Source organism: Garra rufa, chromosome 6 (assembly GCF_049309525.1).
Source record: "Garra rufa chromosome 6, GarRuf1.0, whole genome shotgun sequence".
NCBI classification, from domain to species: domain Eukaryota; kingdom Metazoa; phylum Chordata; class Actinopteri; order Cypriniformes; family Cyprinidae; genus Garra; species Garra rufa.
In genome coordinates, this window is record NC_133366.1 from 34,563,273 (window position 1) to 34,579,101 (window position 15,829).

Consider the following 15,829-nt stretch of genomic DNA (forward strand, 5'->3'; position numbering starts at 1 on the left):
GGGTGTTACCAAGGGTAAAAAAATTTGGGTACATAATTGTAAAATAAGGACCCATTGTGTACCTTTAAAGGTACCTTTATATGTTTTGTTGCCAGGAACAAAATTGTACCTCTGCAGTACCTTTTTTTTTAACTGTGTATCTATGGATGTCATATTTCATTCTTTATCAGATATGGTTTCTATGGCCCCATATACCTCTTTTACAGAACACATTTTCATATTCAACATTACTGAATGCAAGATGTCATTTTTATGTTATTGCTTTTGGGCTTTTAATGAGTTAATGGCTACCCTGGTAAAAAAAAAAAAAAAAGAATGTATAAAGAATGTTGGTACACAAATTAGCCCTGCTGAAAAAAAACCATCCAAAACCAGCCTAGGCTGTTTGGCTGTTTTTAGCTGGTCATAGCTGGTCAGCAGGCTGGTTTTAGAGGGGTATTGGCCACTTTTCTGTCTGGTCAGGCTGGGAAACCACCAGCTAAAACCAACCTGACCAGGCTGGGAGACCAGCTAAAACCAGCTAAGACCAGCCAACCAGCCTAGGCTGGTTTTAGCAGTTTTTTTTTTCAACAGGGTACAGTATACTGTAAACTGTATTCTGTACCCTGCTGAAAAAAAACAGCTAAAACTTTGAATCTAAATTTTTCCTTTAGAAAACCTATGCTGAGATTTATTTTATCAGTAATTTCAACATTACAGTATTTCAATGATACCACTGTGTCTGTACTGTTCTCAGTCTACAGTAAAAAAATGAAACCTGAATCACATATTTTGTACAACTATATTTAATGATTGTACTAGCAAAAACACATTGAAACTATGGGTAACCTGTGTATGGGTGATCTAAAGTAATGTTCCTATAATATTTCATTATACATTCGTTTTTTGAAACAAAGCTTCTGCTAATGCAAGGCTTCTTTAAAGATATGAACGCAATATGCAAAGTTTTGAACACTGGACAGCCTGTGTTACAAATAATGACTGTTTTGAGTTTTGTATCTAGAGTTTTGAAAAATGACATTAAGGTTCAGTTATTAGTGCAAAAACGATTGTAAAAAACTGTAAGTTGGCAAAAAATGGACACACTACAGACCATGATAGTTTGATCAGATGTTGCCAGACTGTGGACATGCAGACTTAGGGCAAGTTTGTTAAAGAGTGGCCTAATGGATAAGGTATCAGCCTTTGGAGCTGGGTATTGTGGGTTCGAGTCCCACCTGGGTTGTCTTTGATGTGTTTCATTTAATTTGGCAAGAAATAGAAACACTACAGATCATTGTAATTTAACCAAATATTATCAGACTGTGGAGATGCAGTCTTAGGCCAAGTTTGTCAGTGCGAGGCCCAGTGCCCTAATGGATAAGATATCAGCGTCCGGAGCTGGGGATTTTGGCTTCGAGTCTCACCTGGGTCGTCTTTGCTGGGTTTAACTTAAGTTGGCAAGAAATGGAAACTCTACAGACCATGATAATTAAATCAAATGTTGCCAGACTGTGGACATGTAGACTTAGGCCAAGCTTGTCAAAGGATGGCCCAGTGTCCTAATGGATAAGGTGTCAACCTCAGGAGCTGGGGATTATGGGTTTGAGTTCCACCTGGATTGTCTTTGTTGGGTTTCATTTAATTTGGCAAGAAATGGAAACACCACAGATCATTGTAATTTAACCAAATATTTTCATACTGTGGAGATGCAGTGTTAGGCCATACTTGTCAATTTAAGACCCAGTGGCCTAATGGATAAGGTATCAGCCTCCTGTAGTGGAGGATTGTGGGGTCGAGTCCCACCTAGGACGTCTTTTCTGGGTTTCATTTAATTTGGCAAGAAATGGAATCTCTACTGATCATTGTAATTTAACCAAATGTTGTCAGACTGTGGACATGCCGTCTTAGGCCGTGTTTTTCAGTAGAAGGGCCAGTGGCCTAATGGATAAGGTATCAGGCTCTGAGCTGGGGATTGTGGGTTTGAGTCCCACCAGGGTCATCTTTGCTGGTTTTCATTTAAGTTGGCAAAAATGGAAACACTACAGATCATTGTAATTTAACCAAATATTATCAGACTGTGGAGATGCAGTCTTAGGCCAAGTTTGTCAATGCACGTCCCAGTGCCCTAATGGATAAGGTATCAGCCTCCGTGGCTGGGGATTATGGGTTCGAGTTCTACCTGGATTGTCTTTGCTGGGTTTCATTTACAGTTTTTTTCAATTGTTTACACACAATTTTGAAAACCGGGTTCTTTTTTTTTCAAAATATAATCACAATTATCCAAACACCACACTCAATTTGCCAAATTCCTAGATTGTTTGCAAAATGACACACTTCAAAACATACACATTTCAGTCAAAACATATACACATATTTGTGAAAATGCTATTAGTTTTCATTTAACCAACACAGTCCTCAATGATCAGACACTATTACAGACAGTTTCACACTGCTGTGATAAATAAAAAAACACATTTGTAAAAATAAATAATTTTAGGAAATAGCATTTGCTAGATTTTTGGGCAGACATTGTTATGTAAGGGATCATTTCGGTGACAAAACAAAATAGTGACAAACAACATTCTTCATGATTAGTTTGAGATACAGTTTTTCTCAATTGCTAAAACACTAAACCCTAATGTCTGAACCAAATGCTCAGTTGCCTGAACCCATTGATTGAATCAATCACTCTTTTGGCAAAACCATAAGCACTTTTCACCTGTTTAGACACAACTTGCCAACACATTTTCATTGTGATGCACCCGTGCTGCATAATGGTGAGCACAGGTGACAAAAGTCAAACACAATTAAAGCACAGGTTTCACCACTTGAACACAACAACTCAAAACTGATCACACTTGTGGCTAATGATGTGAGGGAACATATACAGTAAGCCAGTTCAGAGAACACTGGGTTGTGAGGCCTGAGAGGAAGAGTTCGTGTGAGAGGTGGTCAGCGAAGACAAAGAACAGTAATATCTGATGAAATCCAAACATCAGTAGATTCACTGTGTCCACCATAATCCGAAGATTTAGAGAAGAGAACAGGTAATTACCATTTTTTGACATTATAGTCAAATAATTATTTTCTCACATTCACTTGCATTGACGATTTTTCAATCTAGAGGTCCAGTGGGGTTTTATGGATGGGCGGGACTTACCAGCTCTATAGTATGTCATACACTGTAAGAAAAGATACACCATATCTAATTACAGTTTTTTACGATTGCTTACACACTAAAATTAAAAATAACACACAGTTAGTGAAACCTGACACCCAAGGAGCAAAACCTCAGCCCAAATCTACACAACTATAAGCACATTCTCAGCCTCACACTTTTTGCAAAATACTACACACATTGTTTTGCAAGACACTAAACACACTTCTCTACATTAGACACAGAAATCTACAGAAATGTCACTTCTTTGCCATTTTAAGGCACTGCTTTCCAAAATACTACACATGAACCAATTGATCAAACATGGCCATCAGGTGTGCAGACCCTTAGGTGCTTAATTGTAAACTCAACAATCAAGGTGTAAGCACTATAAAAGGCAGTAAGTTGCAGTAAGAGGAATAAGGAGAAAGATCTTTTACCACAAAGATATTTTGAATGTCCCCGGCCAATGCTGTGGGAACATCACTATATATGCTGCAATCATTCAGAATGGGCTCATTACACTGGCATGCCAAAATAGGTCCTTACAATACAGAACACATACTCACATTTTTAGACAGACTAATTATTGGACAGACTAGGTACTGGACTAATGCAACCAGAAACTTGTTCCATCATTACAGTTACAGTACCTCCCACAACACTCTCCCTTCCTTTCCTTTTTCCCTTACGCATGGCAGTGGAAGGTTTAGGATCTCCAACCCTATGTTATGCCCCTCATTCAAGCTATGGAGGAGGCCTGTGTGACCTACTAGAAGCCGAGTCTGGGCAAGGACAAAATCGCCATTCGAGAAAATTCTTCCCTTGCCATCTTGCGAGGGAGGACATTGGCTGTCCCTGTTGAAAAAAACAAAAAACAAAAAAAAAACAGCTAAAACCAGCCTAGGCTGGTTGGATGGTTTTAGCTGGTCAACCAGCCTGGTTTTAGCTGTTTTTTTTTTTTTTCAGCAGGGGTAATGTGGACAAAGTGCCCATATTCAGCTACATGAAGAGATGATGATGCTAAGGTGTTTTTTTTCTCCACAAAAGTATATGTACTATATTGTATTTAGAATATGTTCTGATTTTCAGTGCAAAATGCAGCATAATTGCAATGATGTACTGAAGGATTTTACAACGTGGTAAAAAATAAATACTTTCATCAAGGTGCAATACTTGTCTTGTGTGTTGTGTTTGGACAATATATTCATATTCTTTAACAATATCTCAAAAAAGAGAAAAAAATCAAACCCAGACTGTATCATTAGAAAGGTAGAAATGTTACAAGTGTTTAAGATTGAGCACAGCAGTGTGTAAGTGGTTCAAACAGAATCCAACTATATGAACCATGTGTGTGCCATTTGGTACCAAAACAGGCTTTTGGTAAATCATTGTACAGTTTTGAATTAAGTGTTTCATTTTGCAAAAGATCTGAGATGTTCTGCTACTTGTGTGTGTAAATGTGTGAATTGTGTGTAGGGTTTTGACAAAATGAGCCTTGTTTTTAAAATTGTGCCTAAGCAATCGTAAAAAACTGTAATAAAAATGAGGCAACAGATTACAAGCAATATTATTAATTAAATTTCACAAGGTTTGGTATTGAGTAAATATTAATTAAATGAGACCCTTAATAGTTATCCATTTAATATGAGTAGATTTGAATAGAAAACAGTACAGAATTAATTAAAACCTAAACAAAAATATTGATTTGATTTAAAAGATAAACTCCCTAATGTGTAAATAGTACTAATAAAAATTAATTTAATTCTACATATCATAATTGAGTAATCATCATCTACATTAATCTGCACATTGATTTAAATTTAATCAATGCAATTAATTAAATCTAAACATTCCTTTCTTATGAATAATATGGCCCAGAAAGTACAGAACTTAAATAGTCAAATAAGAATTTTATTAACAATTCACTTTTGTGCTTTCAACACATTGTAGCATATCATTGTACACTGTAACCACAGTCTCATTTCAAGCCAGAAGTTGGATCTTGCATTTCAAACCAGATATTTGAAAAGGACAGAATGCTAACTTCAAAATATTTTGTAAAAACAAAAATAAAAGCCATATTACAGAATGGTGATGTGTCCATAAACCTGTTTCCATGCTTTCTCACCTCACTTAGCCACTAAATTGGGTCAATAATGATCTTAAAGAAAAATCCTCCAGAGGTGCATGTATCAAAACAAAAGCAGAAAAGTGTAATTTGTACGGAGTAAAAAACATTTCGTACCTTTCGTAACTAGAAATCTCAAAGATATTCGTGGGATAAGAGTCCAAATCAGTGCTAACTTACAAACATAGCACTATAACATAGCAATTCCCAAGCTCTGTAGAAGCTAAACATTGTGTAGCTAAACATGTACACTGCAACTACAGTCTCATTTTCAAGCCAGAAGTTTGCTCACGCATTTAAAACCAGAACTATGAAAAGGACAAAATGCTAACTTCAGCTATTTAAAAAAAAGAGCAATATTGATCTTAAAGAAAAATACTCCATAATGGAATGTGCCAAAACAAATCATAAAAGTGCAAATTGAACAAGAGTAAAATACATTTGTACTTGGAACTTAGAACAATCGAAATGTCTCGACATTTGTGGGACAAATCAGTGCCAACTTACAAACATGGCACTTTCAAATGTGCAATTCTCAAGCTCTGTAGAAGATGGACATTGTGTAGCACAAAGTCTGCACTGTAATACAGTCTCATTTCAAGCCAGAAGTTTGCTCTTGAGGGACTGGACTTTGTTTGAAAGCTTTGAATCATCCAGTTCCAAGAAAAGTTTTTGGAACACCTCAAAGGTGTACTTCAGCTGTCTGGGATAATCAAAATTCAGCGCGTAGGTCAAGCCAAGGAGGAGAGAGCAAGCCCTTGCAATATCTCCAAGTCCTGTGATGACTTCCACACCCTCTATGACGATCCCAATGTTCTTTGGGCTGTTGCTTGTAGAAGCTCCAGGCTTTGGGGTCACAGTAATGGCCATTATGACCCGTTCAAGATCCTCTAAGTTCTCAGTGTCCTGCAACATGAAATTGTTATTGTCTTAGTATAAAACTGTCAGAAATATATTGCAAGCATTTCACATTACTAGAAAATACATTCATTATTGTTTTCATAGCTTATAAATCTATTTTATTTTTTTAATTTTAATTTTATTTTCTCGCAGGCCTTGGGTTCAAATTGTTCTTTGCTTTGTTTTCTTCTCTATTTTGATGTTTTGTAGTCTACAAATGTTCTTCCATTGTAATGAGGGATTTTAAAATGATAAAATGATAAAATGTTTTCAGAAACTTTTAATGTACGATTTAGCTGTAAAAGAGTTTGTGGCATGTTAAGCGTCCACCCATCCTGCTAAAGTTACGTTAACTAACTAACTTAAGTGCTAGCCGCGACATTACCACACTAAAATTAACAGATTTATGCATGAAAATAAATAAAATTGCGGCTCTAAAACGTAACACTGTTAATAGACTGACTTCGCCTGGATTTAGCTAAGTTACCTTCAAATTTGCAAGTTGCAACAAAACAGTGAAACAACAGTGAGAAGTTACGTTACCTGCCTCGGGAAGACGAGCTCCACGGGAAGAAAAGCCAACGGAAGTGCGTCAAGTGCCGTCTTGAAATATAAGATGCTTCCAGCGATAACCCCAAATATTTCTCTTTATGGAACCTTAAAATTAAACCCAATGTACTTTTTAACGCAATTTCATAAAAACATACTGAGGATATGATATTAACACGCAAAGGACCTAGGAACCATGATAAGTTAGTGGAAATGCTAACCCACATCCTTCAATATAAAAGTTTGACTTCAATACATAAGAATTCTTACAAAATGTATAATCCTGTGTTCATATTATAGCGCAGCAAAATCACACTAAGTTTCTACGTTACATTAGTTATATAGCCTTTCAACAGAAGCCAACTTTGTGTTGCTGCTGAGTCTCTTTTTCTGTGATAACTCATTTTATATTGTAATATACCACTACATGCGTTCTTCACTAGCCCAGTGATAACAAAAGAAGTTTTCTTACCTTAGTCAACCAGTTAAATTTTGCAAGATAAGCAATGTGGAAGAAGACGAACATTCACTGTCTCTTCAAATGCCTTGTGGCTAGGTAACGTTAGCCGGCTGCATTTTTTTTCTTTTTTTTTAAAAAGTCGAACCTTGACAGGAAGTGCTTTTCAATTAAAATTTGCCTGATTACATTAATTTGAATTCACTCAATATTCTCTCCATTTGGAATTAGATAAATATAATGCTTAAGTTTTATTTAACTACAATGGGTAGATTTTATTCCAAACATTTTTATTTGAAATTTAATTAAATATGTGCCTCAAAATCCAAAACACAATTATATTGAATACATTTTAACCAAAAACATTAATTCAAATCTACATGGCCACAGAATCATTTCTTACAGTGTACAGTAATTGCTGTCAACATTTACATACTGTACTATAATGTCAAAAAATGGTTTACCTGTTCTCTTCTCTAAATCTTCGGATTATGGTGGACACAGTGAATCTCCTGATGTTTGGTTGTACCCTTTGTCCAGCCTCCCTCATGCTCATACCATGGACAAGAACATGGTCAATCACAGTCGCTCTGATTTCATCAGATATTACTGTTCTTTGTCTTCGCTGACCACCTCGACCTCCTCGACCACCTCAACCTCCTCTCACACGAACTCTTCCCATCTATGTTGTTGCCTGGCCAGACAAAATGTGGCCTGTGATGTGGATGAAGTCCTGTGGCCTGACCCAGTACGGAGACATGATGCTGTGGCTGAGTAATGCACTTATTTGTATATTTTTGTACTTTATTTTTACATGGGCTTACTGTTCACAAGTGGCAAACGCATAGGATTTCTGTTTGTTTTTACAAGTGCTACGTGTAAATGCACAAGATTTCTGTTTTGTCTTTTTGTACAAGTGCTAAATGCACAGGTTTTCTTTGTTTTGCAACATGCATTTAGCCTACAGTGAACAATAAACATTTATTTCTCCAGCTTCATGTCCTGAGCATTGTGTTTTCTATTTTTCTACGTAGTGTTTAGCGACTGTTCAGTAGTGTTTTTAATTTTGATTGACTCGGGGCACGATTTGACAACATAGTTCAGTTTTGAGCACAGATTGAACAGTTTTGAGGTGAAAGTTTGGTTTTGCAAGAAGAGTCTGAGATTTGGTGAATGAAGCTTCAAAATGGGGTTTTGTGTTCACAGTTTAGAGAAAAGGAGAGCAGCTTTCAAGAAATGTGTCTTAGCAATTGAGAAAAACTGTAAACAAATAAAATCTGTAGACAAATAAAAATTACTGCATGAAGTACATACAGTTTGACTCTGAAAAAAAAAGCAACACAACTACTGTAACTATTCCTCCCCTGCTGAAAAAAACAGCATATGCTGGTTAGGTATGTTTTGGTGCTGGGATGCTGGTTTTAGCTGGTTTATGCTGGTCCTTTGCTGGTTCTTTTGCTGGTTTATGCTGGTCCTTGACCAGCAACATGACCAGCACAAACCAGCAAAGGACCAGCATAAACCAGCAAAGGACCAGCATAAACCAGCTAAGGACCAGCATAAACCAGCAAAGAACCAGCACAAACCAGCAAAGGACCAGCATAAACCAGCATAAACCAGCAAAGAACCAGCATAAACCAGCTAAAACCAGCATCCCAGCACCAAAACATACCTAACCAGCATATGCTGGTTTTTTTCAGCAGGGTCATCTCTCCGTCTGGCTGGATCAGGCAAGATTTCATCCACATCATTTTTGATGAATACAGGTGAACTCACCTGCTGCCTTTTATAGCACTCCTGAGTGCTGCGTTTTCAAATTAGCACATGTGTGCTTCCACACCTTGTGGATGTGTTTATCCAATTTGTTCATTAGTGTGGTCATTGGCAATCCGGGGCTTTGTAATGACAAGGAAGTAACCTCACAATCCTTTTCTGTGTCTAAGGTGTCGAAATGTGTGTAGAGTTTTACAAATCACTGTGTGTAATGTTTTGCAAAAAGAGTGAAGCAGACATTGTGTGTAATGTTGTGCAAATCTGTGGCGGTGTTTTGCTCCTTGGAGTAGAATTTTGCAAATTGTGTGGAAATGTTTATTTTAGAGTGTAAACAATTGTAAAAAACTGTAATTTGGCAAGAAATGGAAACACTACAGATCATTGTAATTTAACCAAATATTATCAGACTGTGGAGATGCTGTGTTAGGCCAAGTCTGTCAATGGAAGGTCCAGTGGCCTAATGGATAAGGTATCAGCCTCCGGAGCTGGGGATTGTGGGTTTGAGTCCCACCTCGCTTGTCTTTGCTGGGTTTCATTTAATTTGGCAAAAAATGGAAACACTATAGATCATGGTAATTTAACCAAATATTGTCAGACCTTGGAGATGTAGTCTTATGGTGCGTTCACACCGGATGCAAATGAAGCGGCAAGCACGAGTGATTTACATGTTAAGTCAATGCAAAGACGCGAATAGCCATCCTGTGGCGCAAAACGTGCGATTAGCGCAAATGAAGTGGCGCGCTTTGAACGTTTTAAGCGTTTGCCGCGCCATTTGAGCGAATTGCGCGAAAGTTGAAAAATCTGAACTTTGGCAAAAAATTTGCGCCGCGTTAACCAATCAGGAGCTTGCTCTAGTAGTGACAGAGGCAGAAATCCGAAACAACAATGGAGGACAAAATCACCGTTGCTATCTGTGGTTACTTGGAGCTGTACGATACATCTTTGTACTTTTATAGAAACAGGAATAAAAAGGATCTTGCTAGGAAGAAAGTGAGTGAAGCAGTCGCACAATCTGGTAAGTTTTAAAAAAACGCTCTTTACTCAATTTGACCTACATATACAGGTCCTTTTCAAAAAATTAGCATATTGTGATAAAGTTCATTATTTTCTGTAATGTACTGATAACCATTAGACTTTCATATATTTTAGATTCATTACACACAACTGAAGTAGTTCAAGCCTTTTATTGTTTTAATATTGATAATTTTGGCATACAGCTCATGAAAACTCAAAATTCCTATCTCAAAAAATTAGCATATTTCATCCGACCAATAAAAGAAAAGTGTTTTTAATACAAAAAAAGTTAACCTTCAAATAATTATGTTCAGTTATGCACTCAATACTTCGTCGGGAATCCTTTTGCAGAAATGACTGCTTCAATGCGGCGTGGCATGGAGGCAATCAGCCTGTGGCACTGCTGAGGTGTTATGGAGGCCCAGGATGCTTCGATAGCGGCCTTAAGCTCATCCAGAGTCTTGGGTCTTGCGTCTCTCAACTTTCTCTTCACAATATCCCACAGATTTTCTATGGGGTTCAGGTCAGGAGAGTTGGCAGGCCAATTGAGCACAGTAATACCATGGTCAGTAAACCATTTACCAGTGGTTTTGGCACTGTGAGCAGGTGCCAGGTCGTGCTGAAAAATGATGCTGAAAAGCATGAAGTTCTCCAAAATCTCCTGATAGCTAGCTGCATTGACCCTGCCCTTGATAAAACACAGTGGACCAACACCAGCAGCTGACATGGCACCCCAGACCATCACTGACTGTGGGTACTTGACACTGGACTTCAGGCATTTTGGCATTTCCCTCTCCCCAGTCTTCCTCCAGACTCTGGCACCTTGATTTCCGAATGACATGCAAAATTTGCTTTCATCCGAAAAAAGTACTTTGGACCACTGCTTCTGCCGCTGTTTCTGGTTCAAAAGTGGCTTGACCTGGGGAATGCGGCACCTGTAGCCCATTTCCTGCACACGCCTGTACACGGTGGCTCTGGATGTTTCTACTCCAGACTCAGTCCACTGCTTCCGCAGGTCCCCAAAGGTCTGGAATCGGTCCTTCTCCACAATCTTCCTCAGGGTCTGGTCACCTCTTCTCGTTGTGCAGCGTTTTCTGCCACACTTTTTCCTTCCCACAGACTTCCCACTGAGGTGCCTTGATACAGCACTCTAAGAACAGCCTATTCGTTCAGAAATTTCTTTCTGTGTCTTACCCTTGCTTGAGGGTGTCAATGATGGCCTTCTGGACAGCAGTCAGGTCAGCAGTCTTACTCATGATTGCGGTTTTGAGTAATGAACCAGGCTGGGAGTTTTTAAAAGCCTCAGGAATCTTTTGCAGGTGTTTAGAGTTAATTAGTTGATTCAGATGATTAGGTTAATAGCTCGTTTAGAGAACCTTTTCATGATATGCTAATTTTTTGAGATAGGAATTTTGGGTTTTCATGAGCTGTATGCCAAAATCATCAATATTAAAACAATAAATGGCTTGAACTACTTCAGTTGTGTGTAATGAATCTAAAATATATGAAAGTCTAATGTTTATCAGTACATTACAGAAAATAATGAACTTTATCACAATATGCAAATTTTTTGAAAAGGACCTGTATATACATATTGAGACTACAAGCAAGCTAAAGCTGGCAAATTGAGCTCATTCACCTATTTTACAACTACTTTCCCGCTGACGAGTGGCAGACTCCCCTCCCATGACGCGAATTCGCGTCTGTTGTGAAATAAATTTCATGCGTGAATGACGCAAATTTCACGCACGAATGAAGCGAGGAAACTAAAATGCGTCCAACTACGATTTATTCGCACAAGTCGCATCCGGTGTGAACGCACCTTTAGGCCAAGTGTGTCAACGGAAGGCGAGCCTGCAACCATTAGCCGAAAAAGCATAATTGCTAAAGCGTAACAGCTAAAGCTAACGCTCCCTGTCTGGCAGTACATGGGAAAGGAGACCAGAGGCCATTTTTTGAATGGATGTCAATGGAGGTGAGACTGTACTATGCTGAATAAACAGCTTTTTAGAGGACAGCTGATCTGTTAATCTTCAACATGTTTTACACTAAACAATACTTTTGGATTTAACTATTTTTAGAGTTTACCACAAAAAAAGGCTGTTTTGTAAGAGAAGTCACAGATTTTTCATGACAGGTGGGATTACTGCACTTCTCATTCATTCCTATGGTATTCATAAAAGGGGATTGAGTGTCACACAACTCTGATTGAAATTCACACATGAAGGCTGTAATGTGATTGGTTATTAAGGGACATTTATCCAAGTTAGCCGTTACTTACTCCAAAAGTAAGTAATACAGACCCTCTCATCTTCCTACAGTAAGACAGTCTCTGGATCCATGTACTGAACTAAGTGTGTCAGATAAGGGAGACATACAAAATGTGCAGAGCAGTGGGTCCCTAGAACTAGCACTGAAAACCACTGGCCTAATTGTGGGTTCAAGTCCCACTGATGGCTTACATTTAAGTTGGCTGTGCAAGAAATTCTATATACACAATATATATATATATATATACACAGCCAACTTACCTTCTATCAACCCTCTTCCACCCCAATTCCACACTCTTAACTGTTCGGATTTGGGAGAGTTCTCTGGGTTTTGGCTAAATTCCGAGTTCAGAGCCCTCCACTCAGACAGCATCCCAAATATGCATACTGTTTGCTCAAACCTGATTGTATGTAAGTGCGAACTTGTGGAATCTATATTAGAATTAGCATAGAACTCACCAGCTATGAGTTTAGCCCAGTGCTTCAACATCAAAAAGGCTCAGACTGTCTAGGATCTGACAGTTATTGAACTGTCACTGACCTGTTTGAACCATTTGCAAAAATACTCTCTGTACTTGGGTGCACTATCATTTTGTTTTTGTGTGTGTGTGTGTGTGTGTGTGTGTGTGTGTGTGTGTGTGTGTGTGTGTGTGTGTGTGTGTATCCATGACATCTGAATGGTGTACTATAAAATTTTGCAAAATGTAGTATATATTCTGTTCACAACACTTTAACATACCCCACCATAAGGCACAGTTATGTTAAATCTCTAAAGTATTAACTGATATTTTAATGTGATATTACACAGCTGGTTTAGTTTGTCATATATACATATTATTTGTAGTGTACAAGTGCACCAAATCCATCTCTGAGAACCAGAAGATGCTTTTTATCACATTATAATCAAATATATCTATCAACCTGTAGTCCCTAATGGTCTGTTCAACATTGCAGAAAAGCTACCATGCCAAGAATCTTTTGACTAAAATTTTTATTAGTTTCAGAAACATTTATTCCTTAATTCTAATTCGTTTTTTATTTAATTTTATTCAACAAACTCTCTGTTTAGTCTGTTTTTTGGAAGGTTAAAACTTTGGTGTTCAACATATTGTTTCAGAAATGCAAATAATTAAAGATGGAAGATGGTTTTATTTTGTTTAGGTTAGCTTTAAGAAAAGATATATGACTGTTTGTAAAAAGAAATTTGATTAAGTTAGTTTAAAAGAGGTAAATTATCTTTCAAATTTCACATGGTTTGAATCAGATTCAATCAGATGGTCAATTTTCACCCAGATGGTTCATCTTACCCACTGACTCAGGTCAACTTACCCCTAACTGGGGCAAATTGAGCCACAGGAACACTTTTTTTAATAAGAAGCCATAATTTTAGAACCTGATTCTGATAATTTAAAATGATAGGAAACATCCTGAAATTACTTTAGATACTTTCATTGTACTTCTGCCTCATTTTCCCTTATCTTGGGGACCACATAAATGTCTAATAATGGCTCATCTTACCCAAATCTCCCCTACTTATGGAATTGCCAGACTAAATTTAGTAACGTGCAATGTCCAACCTGAGAACAATGCAGTGCGCTCAACTGGACCTTCATTTTTTATTCATGGTGGACAGTAAAGAATGAAGATTGCAGTTGGGATTGCTTTCACTTCAAAATGAGACTCACTACTGTGACTGGACTAAGTAAAATGGAATAAGAAAAGATTGAAGGGCATAGGTTTGATTTTGGTGGGGATATAACAGCAGTTGCTGGATATTGGTAGGGACATGTCTCTAGCATCCCTACTAAATGTAAAGGTATACATATGTAAGAGTAAGTTCTTTTCTAGTAGCCTCTAGTAGTTCCTGCTGGGATGCTGAGATGCTGGGATAGACTCCAACATCACTATGACCCTACATAGGACAAGCAGTTTGGAGGATGAATGGATGGTAATTAGGGGCCAAGCACCGAAGATGCGATGGCACCTATTATATCCGTTGGTGTTCTTCTTCTTCTTCTTCTGTTCCTTCTGCTCTTGAGTCTATGGCAGCCCATAAAACCGCTTGTGGGAAAGTTGTGAAATTTGGCACACTGATAGAGGACGGTCTCAACATTAACCTTAGCAAATTTGGAGTAACTCAAACTCTCTAGCACCACCACTTGTCCAAATTTTCAATTTGTTTATGCTAATGAATTTTTAACTGTTAAGTATTTTCTCTGAATCCTTGGCTCATGCTGAGTCGAATGAACACCAAAATGTGATTTTTAATTAAAAAACAAAATTTAAAATGAAATAAAAACCTACTTTTTCGAACTTGTCCTAGACGGTTTGTCTGATTTTTACCAAAATTGGTTCAGATCATCTTCAGACCATGCTGGCAAAAAGTTATGGAATTCAAGTTGATTGACAAGCAAACAAATTATTTTAAAAGTAATTTTGGGCGTCGGCCATTTGGATTTTGTAGTAAAATGCTATATTTTATAAACGCATTGATGTATCATTACAAAACGCAGTATGGGTCATCAGTACCATGCCCTGAAGGAGCCTGAGAAGTTTCAAGCCAGCGCCACCTAGTGGTAAAATCAAATATTCACATGCTTATAACTTATTTTCATATGAGTCTCATTTTTAAACTCCTGAGTCCTTGCCGAGTCCAATGATACCAAACATGCCAGGTTTTGCTTTATGGTTTGTGCAACGTTGCATTTTAGCATTTATAAAACATTTTCCAATATCTTAGAAACCATTACCCCTATCAACACGAAACCACCATAAGAAATTCAGAAACATAGCGTACCGGCTATACACTAATGCCCAATTGCCAAAATTTTTATAGTAAGTGGCAAAAAATGCAAACAAAGTCAGTCGTCGGTAATTTTTTCTCTTCTCATATATAAAAATGTTTATAACTCACAAAACAAAATAAGATATTTTCACCAAATTTGACACACATATGTAAAAGCACACTCTAAGGACACAAAAAAAGTTTGGTAGGATTGTGCGTCTTTGTGGCGCTATAATGAAACAAAACATGAAATTGCCATTGACTAAAATAGAGTATTATGATATCAAATGCTACATTTTTTCCAATGCATTGGTGTACCATTACAAAAATTTGTATGTACCATGGAGACCATGACCTGAAAGTATTCAAAATGTTTCAAGACAGTGCTAACTTGTGGTCAAAAGTGATAACCGATTATATTGTATTACTAGTGGTTGTTTTTCATGATTTTTCACCCATTTTAACTAAAATCACCTTAAAGTGGCTTCAATTACTCATTGCTGCACTTGTTCTGATGCTTGTTTTTCTCAAAAATCTCTCTTTATCTCCAAAACCGAGATTTCAAATGGCTAGCTAGACAGTGATTCATTATTTATGAATTGTTAAAATTTGGGTGTCTGGGATGCCATGAGCCTAGAGACTGTACTGTATACCATTTGTTTTCCAAGGCTTAGCCTAAATGTGTGATTTGAATAAAAAAGTGTTTATAAACGGCTGTTGAGATATGCTCAATTGAAATAAGTAGACCCAGAAACAGTATTCCACAAGTTATGTTTTAACAAGATAGAGGTTTAGGCCAGCACCTATTTAA